The 14,434-nt window shown below is 28.8% G+C and overlaps 1 pseudogene; it reads right to left on the bottom strand.

Annotated features, from left to right (window-relative positions):
- Positions 1-1,442: 1,442 nt before the first annotated feature.
- LOC130802486 (probable magnesium transporter NIPA2) lies at positions 1,443-13,054 on the bottom strand (annotated as a pseudogene).
- Positions 13,055-14,434: the final 1,380 nt, after the last annotated feature.

Below are 14,434 nucleotides of genomic sequence, written 5' to 3'. Positions count from 1 at the left end.
TTAGGAAAATTACCTAAATTAATTCAACTTTTTATTGATTTTTCAATAATAATCCAAACTTTTGATTAACCATGAATAATTTCAATTTTAGGGTCACTTACCTAAGAACATTGTTATTGATTGATTTTTATAGTAGGGTCACTTACCTAAGAACATTGTTATTGGTTGATTTTTACAGATTAATTACTATAAAAGAAAAATAAAATCAAAAACCAAAAAATAAAGTTACTTGATTTCTATTTTGAATTTTTTTTTTTTTCAATATCTTTATAATTTAATTTTGTATTTACTTTTATTTTTATTTTTATGCAAAATGACTTATTGTATAGTTAAGAGATTATCTTAGTGTATTCTTAGCAAGCACCCATCATAGTTAGGATTATTCATGTATAATCAAAAATAGAGATTATTGGAGGAAAATTAGTAAAACGTCAGATTATTTTGAGTAATTTTTTCAATATTTTATTATCCTAATGTCATTCAATGACTTCCTCCTTAGCGAGGCTTTAGAGGTATGTGCACATCGTTGCCCTAGTAAATGCAAAGAGGTTGTTGTTTCTTTTATAAAAGCCTTCGTTTTTGTTTTTGAAGAGTATACATTTGCCATCTATTTCTTTATTCCAAAAAAAATATGAGTTCTGTGTAGTCTAAACATATTGCTTAGAATAAAAAAATACACTGAATTACTGAATTCCCTTCTATGAATTTGCAGAAGGGAAAAACCTTTGCACCTTGTTCTGCCGTAAAATAAAACTAAGAAATTCGTAAATTTGTAACTTGACATTACACATTTGCAGATCATAAGTCTTTCCAAGCATAAATTTGTTGCATCAAATTGCAAAGGATGCTTCTTATTTATGAGTTCTTTGCAGGTATTCATTTGAGTATTTTGATAAGGAAGTTAATCATAGGTCACATTGGTGGGCTAGAGGCCATTATAAAGCCTTCTGATGATTGGCCATTATCCCTTTCTGCATTGAAGCTAGTCTCTTTCCGGAGTTGTGATGAAAATGCTAATGAAATTTCTTCATGTTTGCTTTCCAAAGTTGAGGCAAGTAGTTATTTCGTACCTTTATCATTTGTATAGACAGCAGCATCAACTAATTATTTATCAATGTTTGATGAATTTGAAAAGCTTTTGCCTTAATCTTTTAATAAATATGAGGTCCCTTGGTTATTATTGTTTCTATATTTGCATATGAAGTACTATATTTCATTTTAAAAATCTATATTGGGTATTATTTTTTGTAGGAGGCAAATTCTTTCGACCTTAATACACGGAAAAGCATAACAAATTTTGTAGGAGGCATTATTGAGATACTTCCTGAACGAATTCGTGAAGAACTCCATATCTAATACTTAACCTCAAATTTGTGTAGTTTCTTCCTTTTTCAACCTCCATACTCTGTATTGAAGGTGCAGCTTGTTTAAAATGTCCTTTTTCAACCTATATCGATGATGGTGACGCACAAAGATGATGAAGGTGATAACAATGACGCTGATATCGTCATGTTTATTGCTTGTATCCATATGTTTTCATTTCTATGGTATGTCTTGCTTGTGTCCATATGTTTGCTATCTGCTTTGATCTGAAACATATTATGAACATAACCTAATTATCAAAGCAAACAAGACAAAATTAATCTGTAAGAATTGCATTAGTTTTCTAATCTCATTTGACTTGGTATTTAAAAACTAACCACTAGAAGTTTTTTTCACTTATTTTCTGAATCTGAAATATATTCTAACATTCAGAATCTATAAATTTGTTTCCAAAACTCTTAACTAAAGTTGTTGTATCTCTATTACCTATAAATAATTGGATCCTTTAATTTGGCAATCAGTTATTTTTAAGAAAATCTGTCTGCAGTCTGCAAAGAATAAAACTTGTATTGGTCTAAAATTTCAAGCTTAAACTTTGTGCTCCAAGATGCAATGAAACCCGAAAAACTGTCCATTGAATGAAATAGAGCTAGTGCAGTAGTGCTTATTCTTCACGTTCACGATTTGGGCTAGCATGGTGGCTAAAACGCCTTGAATTTTCATGAGTGCAGCTGCCACTTGTCTGCCTGGCAAGTTCAGTTGCAGGAAGCGGCACTATTGGAGTACTTCCCATGTCCTTGGTTTTGTGAAGTAGAAATGTCTCTGACAAAATGGTTACAAATCCACACAATTCTGCAGCTATTTGTGAACCATTCTGTGTATCCGCGTCTTGAAAATTTTTAAGATAAAATGATCAATTTTAATATAGAATTTGAGGTTGATCATCAAAACATTAAGATTATTATTATTATTATTATTATTATTATTATTATTATTATTTGTAGATACTGAAATGTAAAATTGCCAATGATAATTTTGAAAGTGATATAAAAAAACAGTATGTTACCTTAAACATGATCATACTTGCAAAAATGGTAAGTGAAGTAAACATGACATAGTAGAGAGGCTAGCAGTGTTAAATGTGTTCGCGTCTGTAGGGAATCGAGCGTCATTAAAAACGTACAGGATGACTTGCAAAGAAATGTAGACTTTCGCCCCCACAAAAAGATTTCAGCGAGTAAAAACGTTTAACATTAATGTCTTAATCCCACTATATCGAGTCGGCTACATGAACCAAAACAAACAATGTGAGAGATCGTTACTAACAAAGAGTACTCTTATTCATCGTTTATCTTTAGTACTAATCAACAACTAATAAAAAAAGATAAGTAAACAATAACATTAAAAAGAAATTTTATTTGCTCAATAGGAACTAGGTATCTTATGCTAGTAGATGTACAAACAATTAGAGGATAGTTTGTCAGAGTTAATGCAGAAAATCCTTACAAGTCATTACTCATATGAGGCCCATTGTAAGCCCTTCCTTTTTAAAAAATCTTCCTCCCCATGGAAAATAAAAATAAAGAAAAGGTTATTTCTGGTCTTATATTTTCTTGTTGTAGACTCTGAATGCAGAAAGAGAAGCTAGTGATCATGAAGCAAATGGAATTACTTCATTTTGATTAGTTGCCAAGATTATTACGCTTCAATCCGCAAATATCTTTGTGTTCATTCTTAATAAAAGATTAGATCAAATTTATGGGATGCCTGCTTCGATCCTCTCTCCCCTTTTCTCTTGCGTCGGTTATCTTCTCAAACATTCTCTTGAAAGATTCTAAAATGAAGAAATATGATGACTCTTCTAAGACACATCAAGCTTCCATTTTCAAGCAAATGCTCCTAATCTATTATATATGCTTTGTTGCAACTCGTTTCATAAATTTTGTACAGTTCTCTTAAGTGAGTGAATCTCATTCAGTGCATGTCCAATCAAGTGCTTATATTTAATTTTAAATAAGAAATACAACTTTAGCGTACTGTTGAAGGGCATGGAGGTCGTTTCATCATTTTCACAAGAATATAGTAATCAACTTATGATCATAGAGTGTTCATTAGCTTATTGCAATCAATTTATTTCAGTTGAGTAGACAGTATTTTTCAGTAACAGTGGCAAACATGAAAGAGTAAATTTGTTTAAGATACATCACAGATTATAATAAGCATATCAAACATAAAAACTTGACCAATGACATCATATAAAGAGCAATTCTTCAAGTAGTAAAAATGGTTTACATTATTATGGTCAAAAATTAAAAGCTAGACTTTGTGTAAATTCCATCCATGCTGTTACACTAGTGGAAATTCAAGTTGCGAAAAACGCTAAATTCAAGTTTTTCCTCAAACTCACATCCCTTGCTTTAGGAGCATCAGTCTAAATTTCATACTTCTCACTCAAAGCCCTTTCCTTCCAATTCAAGAACATTAAGAGCTGCTCCCTCTATTCCAAATAATTTTAATCTCCTTTTTAGTTTATCCCATTGAATTTACCATATTTTTATTTTTGGCCATGACCGATATTCTTTCTTTAATTCTCATCCATACATTAACTTACCTTTTCATCTCATTCGTACATTTTTCTCACTTTACTATAAAATATATTTTTACCACTTTTACTCACTTTCCTTGATTTTAACTATATTTGCACTTGTGGCTATGTCTTTGTGACAAATGGACTATGAGCCATGAGTACAAGTTCATCACCCTATGAGACGTGTGAGATTAAAGTACCTAAAGTCTTCTGGATCTAAATGGAAAAAAAGACTTCACATTGCTACTCAAGTAAAATTGAGCTTCCTACACAACCATCAATTTCTCATACATGATCTTCAAATAAGTTGTCTCGGCTAGATCTCGATGGCATATAACTACCACTCCCATCTCCACAGTTTTTGATGAATTTAAATTGTTGATAAGATATGAACATCAAATGCTTTAATATCAAAAAAGACTAATCCTACCAAATGTAGCACTAGGTTGCATGTATATGTAATGCTTGAAAGCTGAAACCCCAATCCCTAATGTCCCTAATTGGAACAAAGGCCTTCTCCTGACTCAATCCCAACCTGCTTGCGAGCTCCACAATATCTCAATGCTATGAACCAAAATGTATAGCTACAAGGACACTAATAGAAGAAACCCAAAGCTGAAGTGCAAACTGAGATTAAATTGTAAATAAGAACCAAGCTATAGTAGAGGGTTCCTTTCAAGTGGTATGCGCTCTCCCAATATCCATCAACAATAATGCCAAAGCCAACATCCATAATTCCAACATTATGGAGGTAGACTACTCACTACATGAACCAAAAAAAATCATTATGGCAAAACATCACTAAAGACTATTCAACCTTATCTAATACTAATCACATAAAATAATCTACAACTAAGAAATTTCAAAAGTTAACAAGTATTTATGATCACCAATCCAATCGCATAATCCTATCTAATACTAGTATGCTAAGGTTTCTTTCCTTTACCAACTCCTTGCCCTCCTCTTCAAGATAATCCTCTAACAAATGCTCATGCAATGCTCACTACACTCCGAAATAGTCAATTCATAGCACTCTGTTATACTATATGAAAAGAACATGAGATCCGAGATGCTAAAGAGACTTTTGTCATATTTGACAAATTGCAAAAATTAAAGTCAGCCTAAAGCTAATGTATTTGATACTAATATATCATTGCCCAAATGCCAACAAGGCAACATGTATTGGATAGAAACAGGTATTTGAAATAACATGTTCTAATTAGAAAATAAGGAAGCAGCAACTGACATCATTATGACAGAATTTTATTATACTTAGAAATAGAACTTCTTAAATGATTCAATGATACCACAGAGAAACAACAATAATACAGCATCACGCAGTGGATGGTGATCACAGAGAAACAACACTTTATAAATTACCTTGTTCAGGTAGTTGATTTACATGAGACAGCAGAAAATTACAACTACGTTGAAGAACCATGCTTCAAAGTATTTAAATTGGTTATTTCCTCCGAATGTCAGCTTCAAGGCAATACTCACAGCTTTTACACACATAACCTACACATGTTGAGCACTGGTATCAGAGAGAATTCTATATTTCTATAATTGAAAATAACCCCGAACTTGAGTAAACAAACCGTAATAGAGCCCATGAGGGAGAAAATCCCAATATACATGATCATATGTGTTTGCCATTATACGGAGAAAAATAGAAAATAAGGACACCAACCAGCACCACAATAATAACAAAATACACGAGGAAACCTGTATAAAAGAATTTTTCTTGTAAGCTAGTCCTGGGCGCTATGAGATAGTAGAAAACAAAAGCTAAGACATGCTAGGCACACAGAAGGAGTGCTTAGCTCATTAAGAGATTTCTTGTAGAGAATAGAAAAATTGTATATATTCCAATCTTGAAATAAAAATGCCAAATATTTCAAAGAACACAAATCCAATTACCTGGCTCTATAGGTAGATGCCATACTTGCTTAACAGACTCGATATCCCGCTCATGTGGAGCATGTGAAACAATAGTAGTAGACCCAACGACACAGAGAATACAACCCTTAAAAGTAAAAAACCAATATAAATTTAGTTATAAAATTTTAAAATTAAGAGGGAAACAGAATACCCACTTGGTTCTTGTTTATTGTTTAATGTGAATTGTGGAGTAAACAAATAAAATGGAAATCAATCATTGACTTGACAATAAATTGTTTGTTACTCTCCCACTCTCAGATCAATGTGAATTAATTTTGTGCTCTTCTTTCTTTCCTTTGGCTAAAGAAAGAGAAAGAAAGAGAAGACTTGACAGGAAGCCAAAACAACGGTACTTCCGTTACTTTTGTAAGAGAGAGAAATGCTAAATGTGAAACACAAAAACAAAAATTGGTTAATATACTAGGGGATCAGGAGTACAAAGAGAGAAATGCTGAATGTGAAAAACAAAGAATGGGAAACAAAATTGCCCTGAGGCAGCCAGCCACTAGCCACAAAATTTTTATTTGAAGAACATCTCCGGATCCCGCGTTTAACTTTCTCAAATCTAATTTTTCTGTTTCAGGGTAATACTATGATTAGAGACTAGTTGTTCATTTAAATAATGAAAATTTGTCCAAATATAATTACCTCAATTTTTGTTATTAACGCTCAATAGTCTCAATGCCCAAGAACATTGTTTGTGTGATGGTAACCGATTCATTAGGTAACTTTAAAAAAAATAAAAAGAAAAATCTAAAAATATGTACAATTATTATTTATTAAAGGTGGAATGTTGTATTCATCATCTTCATCATCTACCAACAAACTTTCATGATCACCTTTCATCATCTTCATCAGACCAATTCACCAAATTGACATTTCTTCTATGGCTTCCCACCTATTTCTTGCTCTCCCTTTTATTCCTACGACACACCATTGTTGACGCAAAACCATTGTCGTTGTGGAGGCAACATCTTTTTATTCCTCCATTAATAAACTTTTATAAAGCCATTTTACCACTGGTTTACCAATCGATCACCAAGCTAAAATAAGCCTTGTTTATTTCACATCTCAAAAATAGATCATATTTTTATGATAGAAAAATTTATTATCTATTGAATTTTTCAATTGGATTGAAGTGAAAAATTGATAAAGTGTTTAATGGAGAAGAATAGATAGAATGAGAGAATGCTTTTCCATATGTTAATAGAGAAAAATGAAAATAATTGTTACAGATTTTCATGGAAATGAAGCTACTAATAGGAAAAATAAGTAAAAAAAAAAAGTTAAATTCTGACCTGTTGTACCGGTCAGCTCCACAGCAACAATCCCATAGGAAACAAATAACAATACATGGGATTATTCATGGTTAATCAATACTTGGTGTTATTATAGGAAAATTAAACAAAGATATAGAATTATTGTAGACAATTTTTCCAAAGAAAAAAGCTCAAATAAGTGAAGACTTATAGAAATACAATTGTAGTTTTAGTAAATACTTAAAGCACTATGATTTTTGTTTTAGTTTATCTAGTTTATTTTTCGTTTTTGGTAAAAATCTAAGTCACTTACTTTAATAAATTTTATCCATAAACGTATTTTCTCTCTTCTTCTTAATCTCTTATTTCTTTCATTTATTAACATTTTGTCTTATTCTTTAACTACAAATTACTCATTTTTATACTCTTAAAAATGAGGTGGTAATTTATAGGGGTAGATGAAGTATCTTTTAGAAATATATTCTAGAATAATTTTGCTTATGCCAAGAATTTAGAATTTTTAAAAATCAAAAACATGTTCAAAGTAACGGATTAAGTAGTAATTAGTAGTTTAATCAAGCTATAGTGTTGCTTTATTTTAAAAAACATCATTATTTGATAAGTAACAGTGTAAGTAGCATTTAATGTGTTGGTAGTTGTCTACAAAACATTACAACTTGTAACGTTTTAAATAAAAATAATGGTTTAAGATTTTTCTCTAAATTATTTAGACAACTAACAGCTATCTGCACAACTATTTTACACCTCCATACCAGTTTTGAGTATGACACAAATAGATCCTTAGAAAAAGGACTTCTAAATAAGGAAAATCATTTCATTTTGTCGTAAAAATACCTTTGAGTATGAGCACTTCTTATTGATGTGAAATTGCGTAAATGTTTGTTATCAATAGTCAATCAGAATTAACCATTCTATTAGCATTATAACTAATAAGAATTAGGTTATATGCATCTGATTTCAAATCTCACCGAAGACGAGACCTATTTAATGTCATTGTAATAATCGAATGTAAGGTGGTTGATTCATAAGTAATTAGTTGTTTATTGTCAACCAAGACTATTCAACTTTTAGTCGAGATTCTCCAATTCAAATGTAACTAGATAGTTAAAAAAAATACTCTAATAAAAAAAAAGTATGGGAAATAAGAGGGAGATAAAAATGTGATTCTTTTTGCACTTTTTGCTTTCTTGCTCACTAAAGAGTGAAAAAGAGGGCTTATGCTATGCTTTATAGGGAAATCTTAAATAAATATGGTTTGTGTGTGCTTTACATTTGCTTCTCTTTTCTTTTTTCTTTCTTTTAAGATCCAACATTAAAAGGTTTCCTCTAAATAATTACTATTTTTAAAGAGGAAATTATTGTCACTTGATCTAATATACTTAAAATGTTTTTTCATGTCAATTTTGATGTCATTCACAAATTGATTATGTAGAAACATCTGGACAATATTAATTATTGATAAAATTATAATCGGTTGAATTTAACGTTTAAATAAAAACTCACTTGAACAATTATCATTTTCTACAAATATTTACTTTCTAGTGACCTTTTGTACTATCTACGAGTTTAGTAAGTAAAAAATAGGACTTCCCCTTTAAGAATCTTATGGTAAATTCACATTCAATATTATATTGGAACTATTTTGTGTTATGTATGAGACACAAGGGGGAATTTAGACATCGTGAGTGATGGGTGAATTATATTTTTAAATTCTATCAAATTGACTATTAGCTTTTAATATTTTGTTTTTCAAAATACAATGTAATTAAGAGGAAAAAAAAAACTTAAAAAAAATATGAGAAGAATTAAATTTAGAATTTTATCTGAAAAAATATTTTTAGAAAGCAAGGTTAATGTGTGACCATAGTTTGAGCATCTTTATAATTGTAAGCATTACTACTCACTTCTTAACAGAGTTCTAGCTATTTGGAGTCTAATTGACGATATTTCTTCTGTTCGTTCGTAAGAGAAGGGTATGAGTATGATCTGTATGTATCTATCCTCAGACTCTAGTTTTATAAGTGGAATTTAATGGATATGATGGTATGGTAAAGTATGGTATGGTATATTTCGGTTTACTCCTCACTCCTCAAATTTCAATCTTTTTAGAGATATGGAGTGTGTTTGCATCAGCAAAAACATGACTTTTGGCTAGAATGGACCAAAACTTTTATATATTAGTTTTTATGACAGAAATAATAAATTATCATAAGTTTAAATTAGGTACATGACCAGTTTTCTTATGTTGATATTATAATCAATAAATTATGACTCAAATATAGAGTTGAAATAATTTCTAGGTTAAATAATATGCTATTGTTACTATTTTTGTTTATTGATCTTTGAGGGTGGGTCATGGTTGGCATTCATCTAGCCCTATCTTTCAAATGATTTAACTAGATGAATGTATTGGATGGTATGTTAGATGTTTAAATCAATTATTATATAAATATTTGGTAAAACTCTTTGTTGGGTGTTGACTACTAGATAAAAAAATGAGTAAAAAAGTTAATAGCTAATGAAAAAGTCATTAATAATACTTTTTTCACAACTTTTCAACCAGTCTAATAGTCAAATGTATTATATATTTTTTTGACAGTTAAGGACAAAAAAACAACTAAAAAGTCAACCAAAAAACTGTCTACAAACACACTCATGATCAAGCTTTATTATCTACTTGATTATGAAAGATTCTCACTTCAATTTTATTAAGGAGAATTTGTCATTAATAATAATACAACCTATTTGCAATTCATGAGAATAAACCCACTTATGGTTTATTTTTAAATAAACCCATCTAACGGGGTTCTTTATTAAGAATAATACAATCTATTTACATTTTTAAACATTAGGTGAGTTTATTCTCAGCAAGAAATCCTTTAGGTGGGTTTATTCAAAAATAAATCATAAGTCGATTTATTTTAACGGATTGCGAATAATTTATATTATTAATGAGAAATTTCTTTTTTATTAATGTACCAAAATCATAAAAACATAATCTTAGAATTAATTGACTTGCCAAAAAATATCATAACAATACTATTATGTCTAATCTCATGTAGATTATTGATATGATACTATATCAAAAGCTTGATATACTTTTACGACCTGTTTGGTTGATGGTAATGAAGTAATGGGAATAAAATGTTATAATGACAATAGTAATGAAGGAATGGAGATGAGAATTGGTAATGAAGATTCTTTTGTTTGGTGTGCATGACTAAAGAATGGTAATTAATAGAAGATAATATTCCATTGATTGCATTTGGTTGTTAGTAATAAAAAATGGTAATGACTCTTAGTTTTATTATTGTATATTTGTATCTAAAAGCATTATTGTATCTAAATTATTCTATCTAATGATTCTTTTTTTAATAGTAATATTTTTTTGGATAATTACATACATTACCTTTTTTTCTTCATTATTTTTTTTCTTCAGCTCGAAACAATATTACCATATTTTATTACCACAGTAATACTTCATTACCATTACAGCCTAATACCAGGTTGTTTGATGGTAATAAAAATGACCCTTTTTGGTAATTTCATTACCTTATTTTATTACCATCCATTACCATCGAACGCATCCAAACAACTAAATTTTTTATTACTTAATTTTATTACCATTACCGCTCTCTAATACCATGTACCAAACGGACCGTTAATGTTTTACTTCTAGTCATATTGATTGAAAACAACGAAAGAACTCCAAATATAGACCTTGTATGATATGGACACTATAACTAAACAAAAATAGTAGTGTAAGTCGGTATGCCCTAGGTTCATGCTAGTATGTGACTCTTGTGTTTCAAACCCACCAAACACACTTATTTTGTGAAACTAATCAAGTACTAAAGTTGTTCCCCTTATTTTATTCTATTTTTTTTTTGGTACAGAAAATAAAAAGTTAGAGTATAATGAATTAAAAAGTGAGCTTTTTAGAAATAAAAAAAGAATAAATAGTAAAAGTAGTAGATCATATTCGTAAATATATAAATCGAATAAATTTATGAGTACAAATTAAATAAAAAATATGACAATTTGAATTGGACATAGAATTATACTCCAAATTCATTTATTTATCACTTATTTCGTTGTTTTTGTCGTATACAACTCTAATTATACTCTACATTTTTATTTAGATTTGTTTCTTTGATATACTTTTATGATATTTTTATTTCAAGTAATATTTTACCACATTCTTTAAATTTTATCTATAGAATTTCTCTCATCTGAACCTTAAAACATTATTAATAATTTAAAACATTTACTATTTAGCATTTTTTATGCATGTGACAATGTGAGTATTTGACCTTAAAATGTAAAGTTTTATAATTAATAAGCATTATACTCCGCATAATTAGCTTGCAATATTCGAGTAATTGTCGAATAAACCATTGGTGTTAAAAATCTATCCATTTTGGACCAGATTCGAAACAAACACACTACAACATAATTTACTTTTAGTAGGACATTTAATTTAAATGTCGCTATTTTAAATTTCTAATAGTATATATAGAGGATTTAGTGACATTTACTAGAGCTTTTAGCAGCATAATAAAAGATCCCACTAAAGTTTTTTGCGACATAGGATATAGTGACATTTCTCGCATATGCCACTATAGACTATAGTGACAATTACATATGTCACTAAAGACAAAATAAAGTGTCGCTAAAACATTGTATGTTGGTACTTAAAATAAAAATTAATAGTTATTATACTTAAAATATGAATTTTTTAATGCCACTAAATTCAATATCGCAAAAAGTTAAGTTTGTTGTAGTGACAGGAAACTCATTCTGAAATTAATGAATCATAATCAAAAATTTTGACCGTTAACTAGAACATGACGATCTCGAAAATCGTATATTAATTAGTAGGAAAATTAAAAGTTGGGATTGTTATAGAAATATTAATAAAAAATCGGACCATTTGGTACAATTTTTCCTAATAAAATACAATAGATTAAAATTAGTAAAAAACTAATGTGGCAAAGATCGAAGATTAGAGTTATAGTCCGGCGATATTTACACCCTCAAAAGTTAAAAAAGGAAAAATTATTCAGAATAATCCAACAGTTTACTGATTTCTTTACATTAATCACAACTTTTAATTAAACACGAATAATCCCACTTGGTGTATACTAAGAATACACTAAGGTAACCTCTTACCTATACAACGAGTTATTTTGCATAAAAAAATAAAAAAAGTAAATACCAAATTAAATTATAAAAAATTGAAAAATTATTAAAAATAAAAAAGTAAACTCCTGTAAATTTATTTTTTGATTTTAACTTTTAATTTTTAATATTTTTTGTTTTTAATTTTATTTTTCTTTTATTTTTGTTGGAATTGACTAGTAAAAATCAATCACTATTTGTGCAACAATATTTTTAGTTAAGTGACCTTAAAGTTAATTATTTATGTTAATTAAAACTTGAAATTATTGTAAAAAAATTAATAAAAGATTAAATTATTATAAATAATTTTTTCTTAAAAAAAAAAAGTTGATATCCCAATATTGGTTGCCACTTGCCAGAATTGGAATTTAAACAAGTACAGTGCATAAAGTGATTACTTTTAAGTTTGAAATCTGAACCATATTTGATCTGATTACCAATTATCATAAGTATATGACAGGTCAGCTATTGATGATGAATGCATCCACCCACGCCTAAATTCTAACACTCCAATTGGGCCACTCAACCGCACCCGATTTGGTAACATTCATACCCGACCCGAGCACCCGAAACCCTAAAAGACAACCCCACTCATGACTTAAAGGGAGGCAAAAGTAAACGCCACAGCCACAAGAGTAACACAAAACACAAACACCACTGCTCATTACGCATAAATATTCAAACCTCTCATTTGCCACGTGTATGAGAATCTCTCACGCTTATTCATGGCAGCCACACCCATTCAGTTCCTATTAATATATACTGAAATGTTTAGCAAAATAGTTTATTCGATATTTTTAAATTATTTTGAGATAAATAGAGTATTGGATAGTCAAACCATGTAATGTTAATATTTGATAAATTAGCTGGTTGAAATAACTTACTGTTTTTGAACAAGTTGTTCATAGCAGCGGGTTCAAAATCAGCTAGTCAAATTAGCTACTGTAATCAGCTATCAGTTGTTTGTCAAACACCTTTATACTACCTTTGTCCCTCGTGTTTTGCTTCTAGTACAAAATGAATGAAATTTATTGAAAAAAGTGGAGTTCAGAAATAAATAGTTAAAATTGTGAGAAAGTATAAATTTGTGAATAAAATTAAATAAGTGACAGGAGAACCATTTAAAAAAAAAGAAGGTGCAAAATCAATACAACAAATGAAAATGAAAAATTGCAAAATAAGAGAAATAAAGAAAGTACTTCCTAATCCTTTTGTTCCTATTTGACGATTTACAACATATATTCAATGTACATCGATAAATATTGAATTTCAAATACATATTTTACTTCCTTTGCAAATGTACATAAATTTCTAATTATATATGAGTAATTGTTTGAATAAAATACATTTTCATAAACCAAGCTGTTATATAATGTAAAGAAAAATTATGTACTTCATTATAACAATATTAGCTTGACCTCCTTTGCAAATGCATATAATATCTTAATATATTGAATTATAATTATTAATTTACATCTTATTAATAATCAAATTCAATTGATTATTACATTATAAATATTTAGTGTAATATATACTTCATCCATTCCATTATACTTGCAACTAATAGCGATTTTTATTCACATAATATGTCACAATCGATTGCAAGTATTTCAGAATAGAGGTAAAATATTAAATATTTGAAAGCATATTTTAAAAAATAGATTTATATTTGGATGATGAATTATCTTGCTTAATATTAATAAAAATAAAAATTCATTGATTTGTTTAATATTTATTTTTTAACTACTCCTTAGAATTTTTGGAGAGAAAAGAAATAAATATACATGTGATACATTTTATTAAAAATAACTCATTTATTATATTAAAATAAATGATATTTAATATTTATTTTTACTTATTTTTTAAATTTAAATAATTACTAATTTTAATCATGTGCTGATCACAAACTAATTTTAAATTATGATAAAAGCATGCAAAACTAAATATATTTGATGATTGTCATACTCAATTTAACTTTGAAGAATATTTTCTGAATCTTTTTAATTAATAGTTAATGTATAACATCATATATGTTTCACTTATATGGAGTCAATTGGTTATATATATATATTTTTTTTTTGAAATGGAGTCAAATGGTTATATGGTGTTTGAAGTATATTGA

This window comes from Amaranthus tricolor, chromosome 16 (assembly GCF_026212465.1).
Source record: "Amaranthus tricolor cultivar Red isolate AtriRed21 chromosome 16, ASM2621246v1, whole genome shotgun sequence".
In the NCBI taxonomy this organism is placed as follows: domain Eukaryota; kingdom Viridiplantae; phylum Streptophyta; class Magnoliopsida; order Caryophyllales; family Amaranthaceae; genus Amaranthus; species Amaranthus tricolor.
The sequence above is the reverse complement of the archived record's forward strand: the minus strand, read 5'-3'. Positions and strand labels throughout refer to the sequence as shown.